The sequence below is a fragment of the Perognathus longimembris genome, chromosome 4, assembly GCF_023159225.1.
Source record: "Perognathus longimembris pacificus isolate PPM17 chromosome 4, ASM2315922v1, whole genome shotgun sequence".
Taxonomy (NCBI): Eukaryota; Metazoa; Chordata; class Mammalia; order Rodentia; family Heteromyidae; genus Perognathus; species Perognathus longimembris.
The window spans coordinates 74,674,903-74,689,946 of NC_063164.1; positions in this window are offsets into that span (position 1 = coordinate 74,674,903).

Genomic DNA, 15,044 nt, shown 5'->3' on the forward strand with positions numbered 1-15,044 from the left:
TTTTGATATCTAGCCTCTAACTTAAAAAAAAAAAAAAAAAGCTCTGGAAGTTATTTATGCAATGTGGTCAGAATGTCAACTGTTAGGTTTCACCCAGTCATGGTACTTGAGTTTCACTTTCTGTCATGGACTGCATAGGTTGATGGTTGAGGCTGTCCTGAAGCAGAGCTTCTTTCCTTGGTTTGGTCTTCCCATGCACAATGTCTGATTCAACTGATGGCAACTAATGAGGTAAGATGCCTATTCATATATAATGGGGAAAATTTTTTTATGATGCTCTGTCAATTGAAGTCAATATTTTTCTCATTGAATAAAAAGCATAAAAGAAGGTAATATTTAACTACAAACTACATAGATTGAATAAAATTGCAAATTCATAGGGCAAGAATAAATCTCAGTAATTATTGTGTCTACCTTCTAAAATAGTGAGGAAACAATTTAATTTTTAACAGAAAATTAGCTTGTTTCATAATGAACAATGACAAACAAGAATTTAAATGAATTAAAATTTATTTAAGCATGAAGAAACTTTCACAGTTGTTTGAGATGACAGTGAATACAGTTTTGGGCAGAAAAGTATATTTTTTGAAGTTTAGAAAACCGCCATTTCAAAATTACACAGATAAAACTCCAGTTGTTGTTCATGTAATAACAATAAAATGAAAGAAAAATATAAATGAAACAGAATTAGGATTCATATTATAATCCTCTTTTATCAAACTACTATCAATAGAATTATATTCCCATTGACATCAATTTGAGAAGAAGAGTAACTAATAGCAACAGCTACTTAAACTGAAAATGAGCTGTAAGTCAAATTACTATAAAAAGAGATTTAAAAAAATATTTTCAAGTTTCTGCTTCATTTTCTAGAAGTTCAGTAGCATTTATATTTGAAGGGGGGACTACCTCACCTTTAATTTGGAAATGTAGGCATGGTCAGGAGAATCTATCTCTTGGTGGAAATGAATGATGGAAATTTATGATAAAATTTACTGGTGAACAGTTATTTCTCACTGGGAACAGAGGAAGAAGGTGGAGTGTCATCAACAAAAATAATAGGTGATAATTATTGTCTTGATAGGCAATAAACTGTAGAAGGTCCATTAATATTTTCTCATCAACTGGCTCTTTATATATAACAGAATAGGACTAGGAACCTAGCTCTTAGCGGAACTAAATGTTGAAAATCCCATCAGTGAAAAATATGCCTGATTGGAAATTGGGAAAAAGTGGGCTAAGAAAGCCCCTTGGTAAACAATAATCTAGAGAAGGTCCACAAACATACTGGAATAGGTGAGGGGCAAAAAGGACCCTCTTTCATTAATGGGTCTTTGGATCCATTGTTCCCAATGGATCTGGAAAACCCCTCTTTGGAGGAACTGAATGATGAAAATCCATTGGTACAAAGTAATTTCTTACTAGGAACTGAGGACATGGAAGTCTATAAATGGCCCTGGGTGGGAAATAATCTGGAGATGGTCTATATATGTTTCCTGGAGCAGGTAAAGAGGCCTCCTTCCCATGCACTGACACCTTAGGTCCACTGGGAACAATACATCTCTGTTAGGAGGGTCAAACCCAGGGCCTGCTGCTTTGCTTCCAGCAGGTATAAATGCATCAGGATTATTAGAATTAACAAGATCATAATTGTTATCTTTTCTACTGAATTCCATTTTAGAAGACACTAGTGCCTTCACTTCATCCAGAGAAATCATATTCAAATTTCTGAGATCTTCTAAGCTAGGCAGTTCAACAGAATTAGAATAACGTATATTTTGACATTGTAGAGGAAATGCAAGGTCAGAAAATACTGGGCCTGATGGAGCAACCAACATTTCTTGTTCCTGTTTGCACTGATGTGACAGGGACTTGTTACAAGGTGCTCCATGTGGATTGATTGGCCTGTCACATCTTGATTCTCCTCTGTTTTTGTTCATCTGATAGCTTAGAGGCTTCTCCAGGCCTCTTAAATCCCCCAGAACTGAGGGCATGACTGGATCTTCCAACAAAATTGTGGAATGAAGAGAAGCCTTCCTTTTAGATGGAGGTTGACACATGGCTAAGGGACCCTTAGGAAAATGCAGTCTGCCAAGTGATGTAAGTAGAACAATCAAGTGTACAGGAATTTTTTTTTCAAAATGTTCATATTCAAACTTAAGTTTAGCTAATTTTTGTCTCTTACATGCATTTAATTTTCTACAGTGTTGGCAGCTTTTTACAGCAGTCTCAGCACTCACCCATGTGCCTTGTACCTTTTTATCATAGGAAATTACCTCCTTTTGGTAATAGTGATTGGTTTTCTTGATTTTTGTCTTCAAGCTCTTCTGTTAGCTTTCTATAGGTGTCCATTTCTTCAGATGCATAACTGCTAGTTTTGCTTTCTTGGGAAATTTTCTCTTCTCTATCTGATAACTTTCCTCAATTATTAATCTCACATACAGTTTCATTCCTTTGTCTTGATATACTTCAGCACGTTTTAAATTCCTCTTCAAGCATTGGAATTGCCTTTTCCAAATCTGCAATTATTACCTCCAAAGATGCCATTTCAATCTGTAGATATTTATCATGTTCAGTAATGTTTGCCTTTGTTTTTCTACTTCAGACAACTGAGTGAAAGTTAGATTTCTTTGCCTTTCTAAGTCTATTGAGGAAGCACCTAATGTAACAGCATACACCAGTTTCTTAGCTCCTTTGCATGGATTATCTAAATTAGCAAGACATTCTGGATCACTCTTCAATGTAAAGTTATCATTATCTGGCATGTCTTCTAGCAGAACATCCCAATCTTTCATCTTGATTAAGCTTTCAGTCAGAGACGTTATGTCATTTTCTTCATCATTTAAAATTTGTTCTGCATGAGCTTTGGCACTTTCAATTGCTATCTTCTCTCTATTAAATTCACTCACTTGTTGTTTCCATACTTCAGCTTCTTTTGATAGCTGTTCCAGGCTTTCTTCAAGTTGGGAATTTTCATTCACAGTGTGTCACTGAGTCCTTAAGCTGTGCATTATTGGTTGGAGGCATTCTGATGGTGATTTTACTTTTATTTATTTGTAATTTGAGGACTATTGACACATCTTCTAGGTGCTGTGCTGTTTTTAATAACTCTATCTTAAAGATCTCTTGTTCAAAAGTGTAGATTTCTCTTCTTCTAGAGTCTTTTCTAGAAAGAGAAATTCTTCAAGTTCAGATCTTGCCAGCATTTCACAGGTTGCCTCCAAAATCTGTACCTCTGTTGAGTCTTTGTCAAAACTAGCGTCCTTTAAGCATGACTTGAAGCTTCCATGCTTTTCTTGAACAAGGTTATCTTTTCTCAGTAGTTTACATTTTTCTTCAGTCAGTTCAGAAACCATTATGGCAAGCTTTTTTGTCTCTTTTCTGGCAAATCCAACTACGAATGAATTGAAAGGTTACCCATAAAAGTAATGGAATGCCCAAAACCAGTTCATATAGAAAAAATATTGGGATTTGGCCCTGATCTCAACTCTTCAAGATTTGCCATCACAATCCTGAAGATTTCTTTCAAGATCAGCCCAAGGTACTGCTGAGGGACAGTTTTAGATTCCTCCATGGTGCTAAGGCTGCTCTGGCTATAGCTAGGGCCAGGCTAGGCTGAGCCACAATCATCAAACCAGAACAATTAATGTTCCTTCTGGAACTCTAACAGGCACCTCTTCATGACTAGAGCAGACCATTGAAGAGATGGAGGAAGGGGAAGAACTGCACTGGATTAAACTATTGTCTTGGGGAAAGAGGAGGCCTCCTACTGCTACACACTCTAGAGTGAGTGGTGGGGAGAAAGTGGGAGACACTAAGGTTCTGGCTTCCATGGTAGGAGGTAACAGTGTGTTCATGGGCCTCAAGAGATTCTATTGCCTACCAGGATGTAACCTTGGTACCTTCCTTATGCTTTAAGTCCTGACATAGCATAAATGCCTGCCAGTCTCACACAATCTTCTGAAGCTCCCTTTCTGTAACACCACACTTTGTCTCTCCCATTTAGTTTTTCCCTACCCTTATAGAATTTATCTTACTGAAACTTTCGAGACTTCATATGTCCTAAAACCTGTGCAGGCACTTTCATAAGTTGAACTTAAGAACTATTTATTGAGAAATAACAGGTCCCATTAGAGAGTTACATTCAGGTAACTTTCATTCCAGGTTCAGCAATTACTATCTGAATTGTTAAAGTGGCAATTGTGAATTACTCGAAACCAGCCTTCACTTGAACGTTGGTCACTGTCTACTTTCTGAGGGTTTGCATCAACTTTCATCACACCCCAAGTCACTGAAGTCTTTAAGGCCAGTTCATGAAGCAGTTCAGGCTAGTGCAAACCATTAGAGAGAATGAGCCCTGTGTTCTCCAAGTGACAACTCAACAGGGACTCTTCACTAGTGCCTTACCTTGGCCCCTACCTAGAGACCAACAAAGCCCTAGGGACTCCACCAAAAATTTCCTTCCAGGGATGTCTGGATTTAGGGCATCTGTGGGAAGAAAATGCTCTCTTTACAGGGGACAAGAGTGTGTGGAAATAGACACAGACACATTCCGGGCTATACTGATTGTGGAGGACAGCCCTACATTCTTCTCCCACCCAAAGGAGGCCAGAGTGTGTCCCGATTGGGGCTAAGCTGAGATGGGGTCAAGCCGGCGAAACCAACCATCCCAAAGCCCCCCTTATATTTAAGAACAGACACTGGACATGAAGATTTCGGGGAGCCATCTGATGGACTACCAACTTCCGTTTATTCAGAGGGAGGGCAATAGCATTTATTACAGTGATGACGGCGGGAAGGAGAGGGACTTGGTGTGGCTAGTGGGACATTAGCGATTGGCTGATCTGGGCTGTTCTACAAGAGTGGCACCTTAGGACCTCCCCCACGGGCTGACTTCATACCACAGTAGAACTGCCCCTGGGCCCCGGAAGAGCTATCTTGGAGGCAGACACGTGGATCCAAGACCAAGACGGGAGGTGGGGCTGGTCCAGAACTACTCCTTCCGGTTCCGGACCCAGAAGGAGGTAGGAGTGGTCAACAGCCAAGCAGCCCCAGGGTGGGAGAAGAGGCAGGACTCTTGGGACCGCCCCCCTAAAGGTACAACCAGAGCCCAACAGACACACACACAATTAAAGACCCTGCCAGAAAGGAAGACCAGCAACTGAGATTAGAGGGACTGAAAATTCTTGTGGGGCCTTGTGGCCTCAGGTCCCCAGAGACTATGGCCAGTGCTGTTGCATATCCAATGACAGCTTTTATCTCATACTTCCTCTTAGTCTTTCATTGCCTTAGAAAAACATGAACATCCATCTCAAAATTATGTGTGTTTAGATAGTCCATCTATCTCAATAGACATTGTAACTCTTGAAGCTAAAATGAGTTCTAAAGATTTGATAGTCTATCCATACCATATAATGATGAATTTCAAATGTTTTTCACATCTGAAGTCCCCTTTATAGTAATGTTTTACTTTTTTCTTCATAAAACAGATACAGTTAAATATCTTATGTAACATTTGAGAAGCGATAAATTAGGATTCCTTGCATTTCTACTCTCAGAGGAGTTCATCTCATAGAGTTTACCTTATTAATATTCAAAAATGTCCCAAAAAGTAGGTAAAATATGCTGAACTGTGATGGAATTACAAACAGAAGAGGTGCACCTCATATACCTTTGTTCCTACATTTGATCTCAACTTGAAAAAGAAAGTAGAAAGGAAATATAATAGCTAAAACTCAAGCTGATAGGTTGGCAAGCATAATAGACTTTTTTATAATATTAATATAAAATAGAGTCCTTGTTTCTTTGGGTCTGGCTCACTTCACTTAGTATAATTTTTTCCAAGTCCTTCCATTTCCTTACAAATGAGGCAATGTCATTCTTTCTGATAGAGGCATAAAATTCCATTGTGTATATGTACCACATTTTCCTGATCCATTCATCTACTTAGGGTCATCTGGGTTGGTTCCATATTCTAGCTATGACAAATTGTGCTGTGATGAGTGTTCTTGCTTGTGGACTCTATGGTCTCCCTCATAGGGAATAATTAGCACAGGTTTAGGCTAGTCACAGCAGAGGATCACAACAGCCCAATAGCTATACCCTTATGAACACAAAAGATGATGCTAAGTGAAATGAACTCCATGTTATGGAAACGACTCTTATATCACTGTTGTAATTACTTTCAACATGCGATGTGAAACCGTAGCTTCTATTGTAGATGATCCTCTTGCATCCCTTTTCTGTGGTTGTACCTGCACTATCTCTGTATCTTATCTGAGTACATTGGAAACTGTGTATACAGGGAATACCAAAATTGAGAGACACAGGGTAAAAAAGACAAACGATTACAAAAGCAATACTTGCCAAACTGTTTAGTGTAAATCTACTGAACAACTCAAGGGGGGAAAGGGAAAGGGGGAGGGGGGAGGGAGGAATGAGGGAGGAGGTAACAGTACAAGAAATGTATCCAATGCCTAACGTATTAAACTGTAACCGCTCTGTATATCAGTTTGACAATAAAAAATAAATATATAAATAAAATATTAATATATAATATCTGAATCAATGGCTATATCTAATGCTTTCACATCTCTTAGGAAAAGTGTTCTGTTCATAGAAATGATTTGTTAAATATTTTGAATTTATTTTTGTGATAATAATTTTTATATTTGTATATTCTCATGTCCCACTTAGATTATTTTACCACTACTATAGGACAGTAGACCTACTGAAATAGCTATGGGCAATTTAGACATGCACTTTTTACGTAATTAAAAATATATAAATGAAATCCCTGCATTACCTGAATTATACAACACCTTAATAATAATAAATTTATATTTATAAAAATATGAATGTACTAAAAGATGAATATCAGACTTTATTCCACAGATGAGTAAATAAGGTCAGGAAAAATGTGAAGATCATCATCCAAAAGGCTCAGATATAGTCGTTAGAAGGGCTTCAATAAAGTGTTTAGTCCTTTTAGCTTCTAAGTCCCAGTTCTTTTCTCTTGTGTTCCTATTATGACATTATGATTTTTAAATATTTTTAAAATATGGACTTTACACAGGAATTTCTTTACTTGAAATATTTCTTACAATATAATAGCCATCTTAATAATTTCTGTGCTTATTTTATTAGTACTTTTATTAATATTGATTGCAGAGAAGAATGGACTGAGCTGTGGGAAGGCAATACTTACATTTTTCATTTGTTTGTTTTGTGTCAGTTCAATAGCTTGAACTCAGGACATGAGAAGTACTCATAAACTCTTTTTGGTCAAAGCTAGCACTCTGCCATTTTGAGCCACAGCTCCACTTCTAGTTTTTTTTTTGGTAGTTTATTGGAGATTAGAGACTCACAGTCTTGAACTGTGGTTCTCAGATCTCTGCCTCCTGAGTAATTAGGATTACAGATATGCACCACTGGTAGCTGGTAACATTTAAGAAAACAACAACAGAAACTCATTGAGTAAGAGAATTCCCTGGAATATGTCAAAAATTTGTGTAAAGGCCTAAAAATGGAAACCTTATCAATAACTTCAGTAATTGCAATCATCCTTCAATCCTTTTGCATATAGTAAATTCACATAAATTGTAGGAAAAAAGTCATGAAGGAATGAGATGAGAATTCCAAGTGGTAACATTTGTCAAATTGTACTTTATTTCTTGAAACCCCCAAACTCATGACATGAAAGAATGAGGATGTGACTCATTGGTACTACATAGAATTTGGGGAAGAATATTCAAAAAGATAGCAAGTGGTTCTACTAGTAAGAATGTAATGATCAATTATGAATTGAAAACATTCCAATAAACTCAGGAATAAGACCTAGAGACACATTATAATCCTCTGATATATGCATAGTTTGTACATAGACGGAAAAATTTTAAAGATTCTTTGCTTACAATAAATCTTAGGACCTATGTATGAAAAAGGTATACATGAATCTTCATCATTATATTCATGAATGAATAAAGGATTATAAGTGTAAGAACACTACCTTTGGTTCTTTATATTCTATCATAAATTCATTCTACATATTATAAAGTTTGTGGCTGGTGAAAGACAACGAAAGTTGAGTCAGTTTTTTAATCTTAATATTCTAATGTGCCACATGTCAGTGTAGCAGTCTACATGAAGTACTTTTCCTTCTGTGTGAAATAATGACTTATATAAGTACTTGTATCACCTACTCTGGCTTAAATAAAGGGAAAAATCATCGCAGGTACAGGTGTATATATTAGTAGACACATTCATATGTTTATAGAATGATCATTGCTTTTTAAAATGTGTAATTTAAAATTCTCTTTAGTTGTGTACAGGTGTTTCAATTCAAGCGTCAGTTTATGAGGGCTATACTTCTTGATCAGGATGACCTATTTCATTGTTTTCCCAAACCATCTCCTTAATTTACCTGCTTTTTTCACATATATACATTGAATACTATAATTGTTTTAGAAGATAAAGAAGAAACAAATATTTTCAAGTAAGCACAATGAAAATATTGATAGCTAAAATACTTTTGTAAACATACATCAATCATTGTATAGATCCAGAACAACTATATTTTCCAGTCTCAAGTGGGAAATGGTATTTCTAAAGACCCATAATACCTATTAACTTTTGTAACCATGGCATGTACGGGTATCTAATGAGCACTTCTAGAAAACAGAGCACATGAACTCTAAAGTTGATAGTGATGAAGATTTTTGTGATCTTGGAAAATTACAGAAATGAATGATATTTGAACTTGTACTTTTTATGATATCTAATCTGATACAGATGAGTAAAAACCTCACATAGAGGAAATCATTCACAGCTTTTTGAATTCTTGAGATCATATGAAATACCAATGTCTCCACCTACTTTCAGTTTCATTCAAGACACTAAAGTGGAACTACTGAACATGCAGAGCCAAAAAGCACTGAAACAAGTCCAAGCTATTATTAGCCTATGCTAATAAGGTGCAGTCATAAGACGATCTATAAATACAAGACGATCAATCATCCTTTTTCAGATGAAGCCCAGGTGAACCAAAACTTTTATCACACTGATTCAACGATGGACATGTTTATTTTGGTGGTATGTGTGAGCGAGCAAGCGAGTGAGTGACTGATGAGAGAGCAAGACAGACAGAAAAGGAGGAGAGATAGAGAGACTGTTAGCTACACACAGTATCTGATAATGAGAGTACAGTAGACAATAAGTCAGGATCCTTCTATAATGGAGGAGAGACCATCTATCCTCATACTGAAGTACACAAGTGTAATTAAAATGTAAAATAAGTGATTGGTAGGCATGTACTTCTAACCTAGATTAAGGACACTGGACAAGACCTTTGGGCTAAAGTTACAAGGACATGATAGAGGATACACTCAAGGCAGAGGGACTATATGAAAAAAGACAAGTTTGGCTAGGACTTCTTGAAGTTGATGAGCAGGTAAAATGTCACAAAGCATAAAACATAGAGGGTCATGACAATTTAAGATAAAGATGATGAAGTACATTTGAGGAGATCATGAAAATGTGGATCATTTATACTTAAGACAGTCAACCTCTTAAACATTGTCCGTTCTTTCATTTTTCCTATTCTCTTCATTAAATTCTACATCCCTGTCAACCAGCCTAAGAAAGGATGCCATGTTTCTCTTCTAATTGTCCAGTTTATTCTTTTAATGAAATGAGCTCAGTCCCTTAACACTAAATTTCAAACATGTCATGGTACTGCTCAAAAACATAAAATAATCACTCAGTGACGATGAAAATATTCATAGCACTTAAACATAACAATGGACTTTCGTTATCTGATCTCTTCCTCTTTCTGCCCCTGCCCCTTTTTTCTATCATCAGGTGAAATCATCACATCTTGGCTTCTCCATCTTCTACATGATGACAGCCCTTTTGAATTTTTTTTCAGTTGTTCTAGTTTCAGGCTCATAAAGGTTTTCTCCTCTGCCCTCTTTCATATGTGATTTCACCTGGTTATCTGGAAACTCAGATGGTCATCGGGAAAATCAGATGTCAGTGTTTCTCATTTTTCCTTGTCTTAAACTAAATTACAAGCCAACAACTGACATGAATATTTAACCCCCTAGCACAGGAGCAGTTAGTATTTATTGAATTCATCTATAAGAGAATGAATAATTACAATAAAGTCATTCAATAAAAATGTTTGTACTGCTCCAACAATTGAGTTTTTATAATAAATTTCTATTGGGAATGCATAGCTTTTACTTGATCACCTTTCTTTCACATGTAACAAAAAAACTGTAAAATTAAAATATGGTGTGTGATAACTGAGAGTCTTTTTGTGAGCTTCAGAAGAGACTAGAAGTTCATGGATGAGGAGTGGGCATCCTTCACAGTGCTCTGTGGATATTGACATAGTCATTTTTTACTTGCAAATTTTAGCCACTTCCACAACCTATTCTGATAAATCTTACCACAAAACCACAGGCTCTTCCAATTTCTTGACAGAAGGTCAACCTGAAAAGCTTTCTTTCAAAGTAAGTTGTCTTTATATTTCCAGCTAATGAGGGAAGTGGTACCTACCACATCATGTGTGGTCTTAGCACTTGAGATACACTGGGATCCAAATAATGGAGTATATGAGAAATGAGAAAAGATAATAAAGGAAAAGTCAACAGCCAGAAAATATGACAAAGTACACTTCTGTTCCCTGAGATACACACTTTTTCTGTAATTAGGAAAATTAGAAGTCCTGTTAGGTGGTATCTTTTCCAAGGAAATGATCTGACAGGAAAAGGCACAATTTTGTGCTGAAACTAGCAGTGTTCTAATTGCAGTTGTGAATTGGTTCCTGGTTAAAGTAATTAGTTTGGACTGAGATTGGAGTATATTTATGGTAGCTACTTAGGTATAGACAGATATGAGGCAAAAAAAAAAGGAAAATAAAAGCAAACCAACCAACCAAACAAACAAACAAAAACAGCCTGAGTTACTATTTGCAAGGTTTCTGAACCAGTTAAGGAAAGTAGTATTCAAGGCAGTGCTTCATTTCCAAAAGCATGAGATCACTGAGATGTAGTTGGAAAGATGGGGAATTCACTTATGAAGAGGGAGAAGAATGGTTTCAGGTGAGGATCTCTCACATATACAGAATTCTCCATAGGCAAGCCTAATATGCTTGAACAGAAAAGTCCACTCCAGTTGCTAGTATAGATGGCATGCAATCAAGAACCACACTAGCTGAGCACTGCAACCCAATTCCTGAGAAGGTCAAAACTTGTTAACATTCAGCAGATATTAACTCCAATAATGGAAATACTTATGGGATAAGGAGAGTTCCCTTCATCAGTTAGTTTCACATCTTCCTACCTCATTAGCCTAAGTCTTTGGTTAATTGTGAGGTTGACACCTTGATATGTCATTCTGTAGTAACTGTGGTCTTTCCTTTGCTACTCCTCTTCTACCATAATATTACATAATTTTCATTTATTCATCTCAGAACCAAACATTTGCATTCAGCAGTGACCTCTCTGACATATTCTTCTAAGAATTGCCATTGAAAAAATGAAGTCTTCTGGGTAGGAATAGCATAAAAGGTTTCATGTGAGCACAATTTCTGGAATAAGATCAGACAGGTATATTGGTAGCAATGTGTGAACCTCCACATGACTTATACTGTATACATAAAGAATGGGAACAATAACAGCATTTAACTTGTTGGGCTGTGGCAAAAATTAAATAGGAGAAATTACATTAACATTCTGAGAACAGTGATCTGTATGAAAAAATTTAAGATATACTAACAATTATTACTCAAAGATCCCAGAATGTTAAATAGGATTTTAATAGTTATTCATCCAATGTATGACGAGAGAGATCAGTCTGAAAAGCAGTAAACACACCGGAAGCACCAAAAACGAAGGAATAGTTTCTTGGAATTGCCTGTTATGTCACAGGGAAATAAGGTTTCTGAAATTTTGAGTGTTCAGCCAGTGTTCAGAAGTACTCAGCATGAAGCTCATTCACTTCTGAGCTCAGCTTCCATTTGCCATAATTATTGCTAATACCTAATTCTCTTTATACTCTTGCTTCCCATCTTTCTGAGGCTTACAAATACTTAAAAATTGATCTATTGTTGGAAATTATTGCATAGTTGGATTTCCTTGATTTAAACTTTGTTTCATGCTCTTTATCTCCTCCTTTCCACTCATTCTGTTTCATGAGGCATTCTATGTATTTGATGAATGTACATTATTTATCTCAAATTTGTATGACCAAAGAAAGATAGCTTTTATAACTACACTTAAATAAAACACAACAATCAACAAGGAGTTTGATGAGAGAAATCTTACATTGTGTTTTGTTTTACTATGTTGAAAACACTATGAGGTATGAAGTCATACTTATTAAATAAATTACATTTTTATTGTAGCCTGATGTACTTTTGCACTAATGTTAAGCAAATCGCTTAAGACTTCTGCCTCAGTTACATCAACAGTAATATGAGGCTAATAAATTTGCTACCTTGCTGGGAATATGGCTTAGTGGTAGAGTGCTTGCCTCCCTCACATGAATCTCTAAGTTTGATTCCTCAGCATCACATAAACAGAAAAAGCCAAAAGTGGTGCTGTGGCTTAAGTAGTAGAGTGCTAGCCTTGAGCACAAAGAATCCAGGGACATTGCTCTGGCCCTGAATTCAAGCCCCAGGACTGGCAAAAAATAAATGAATGAATGAAAATATAAATAAATAAATAACAAAAAATAATTTTACTCCCTTAAGAGATATTTTGTCATACATTTTAAGATTCCTTCTTACCACTGGGGAAGAAAGAGATATTTGATGTGCTTTTCCTCTTAACATTGTTAATACTTATTTGTAGATCTGCTATATTGATCATATAGAATGTTCTGTGAGTAACTGAAAAGATCATATACTATACTTTGTAGAACTTAGGTAGATATTACAGGGTTACTTTGAAAATAATATAAATTAATAACGTGTGTGTGTGTCCCTGAGTGTGTGCAGGTCCTGGGGCTTGAACTCAGGGTGGAGTACCTGTCCCTGAGATTTTTCTCTCAAGGCTAGCATGCTACTATTTGAGCCACAGCTCTACTTCCTGTTTTTTGTGATTAATTGTAGATAAGAATTTCTTGGACTTCCCAGCCTGGGCTGGCTTTGAACCACAATCCTCAGACCTCAGCCATCTGAGTGGCTTGGATTATAGGTGTGAGCAACAAATTCCTGGCAAAATGAACTAATTAAAACAATTATGAGAGCATTATGTCACAAGAACAACTGAGTGCTTTTGCTTTTTTGAAATAAAATAACCACATACAATAGTGAAGTCTTGTGACATTTGCTCACATAGCTAGGTTAGAAGGTTGGAAAACTCTGAATTTCCATATCTTGGAGTTCATTCTGACTAGCAACATATTATATGGTCATATGTAAATAGCTATTGAGCTATTGTGATCCTCTGCCAGGACTAATGTAAAGGTTTTTCTTTGTTGTTGTTTTTAATGTAATGTGTGAAGTTATTTCATTTTTATTCCATTGTTTTTCCTTTGCTTCATCTCCTGTTGTTACTGTATTTGATTTTGGTAGCCTGTGTCTTGTATAAATGTTTATCTGACTAGGGGAAGGGAGGGGGAACAACAAAAAGGTGAAAAAAAAGGACAAAGTTTGAACCAATGCAACAGGGACATGCACAAGATGCTACACTGGAAATGAACTTTACAACTTGGAGGGCAGATTGGGGGAGGGAAAGTGGGAGAAAAACAAGAGAGGGAGTAACAACATTTGACAAAGAATGTACTCATTTCCGTATGTATATAACTATAATCCCACTGTACATCACCTTTACAATAAAAATATAAATAAATAAAAGGAAAGAAAACTGAATATAAGTCACCTATATTCTCATATTGGAAGTGAAAGCCAGCAGCAAGGGACAAAAACAGGCTCCGAATGAAAGAATGGAGCAAGATCTTCCCAACAAACGCACCTACCAAAACAGCAGGGTAGCCATCCTGATGTCAGACAAACTAGACTTATCATTAAAGTCAGTTCAAAAAGATAAGGAAGGGCACTACATTTTAATAAAAGGAAAAATCCAGAATCAAGACATCATGGTGATAAATTTATACTCACCAAACAAAAGAGGCCCTAAATATGTCAAACAAATTCTTTCAGAACTACAGTACAAGATAGACCCAAATACAATCATAGTGGGAATTTTTAATACTCCACTCTGTCCAAGAAACAGATCCAACACACATAGGATTGGCAAGGGAGCCAAAGACCTAAGGAACACCATATCCCAAATGGATATGACAGATCTGTAAAGAGTTTTTCATCCTACAGAGAACCAATACACATTCTTCTCAGCAGCGCATGGAACATACTCCAAAATAGATTCTGTCATAGTCCACACAAAGAAACTCAGAAAATACAAGAGTATTGACATTTTCCCATGTATTCTACCTGATCACTGTGGAATCAAGGTAGCCCTCAATAACAAAGGGTACCACAGAAACTACACAAATACTTGGAGGCTAAACCCCTCATTGTTATCTAACATTTGGGTCACAGAGCAAATTAAGGATGGAATTAACAAGTTCATAAGCCCCAAGGACAATGAAAATACATCACAAAGAAACCTATGGGACACAGAAAAGGCAGTGCTGAGGGGTAAGATCATTGCCCTCAGTGCACACATTAAAAGAATGGAATCAGAGCAGGTAAATAACCTCATGATGCAGCTAAAACGACTGGAGAAACAAGAAAAAATTGAATTTAAAATGACTAGGAGGAGAGAGATCACAAAGATTAAAGAAGAGATAAATCTGATTGAGAATAGAAAGATCATTCAACAAATAAATAAAACTAAAAGCTTTTTCTGAGAGAAAATAAATCAACTTGGCAGATCCCTTGCAAAACTTACAAAAAAAAAAAAAAAAAAAAGGAAGAGAAGAGACTCATATCCATAAGATCAGGGACTCCACCAGAAAAATTACAACAAATACACAGGATATTCAAACAATCATAAGGAACTATTTCCAGAACC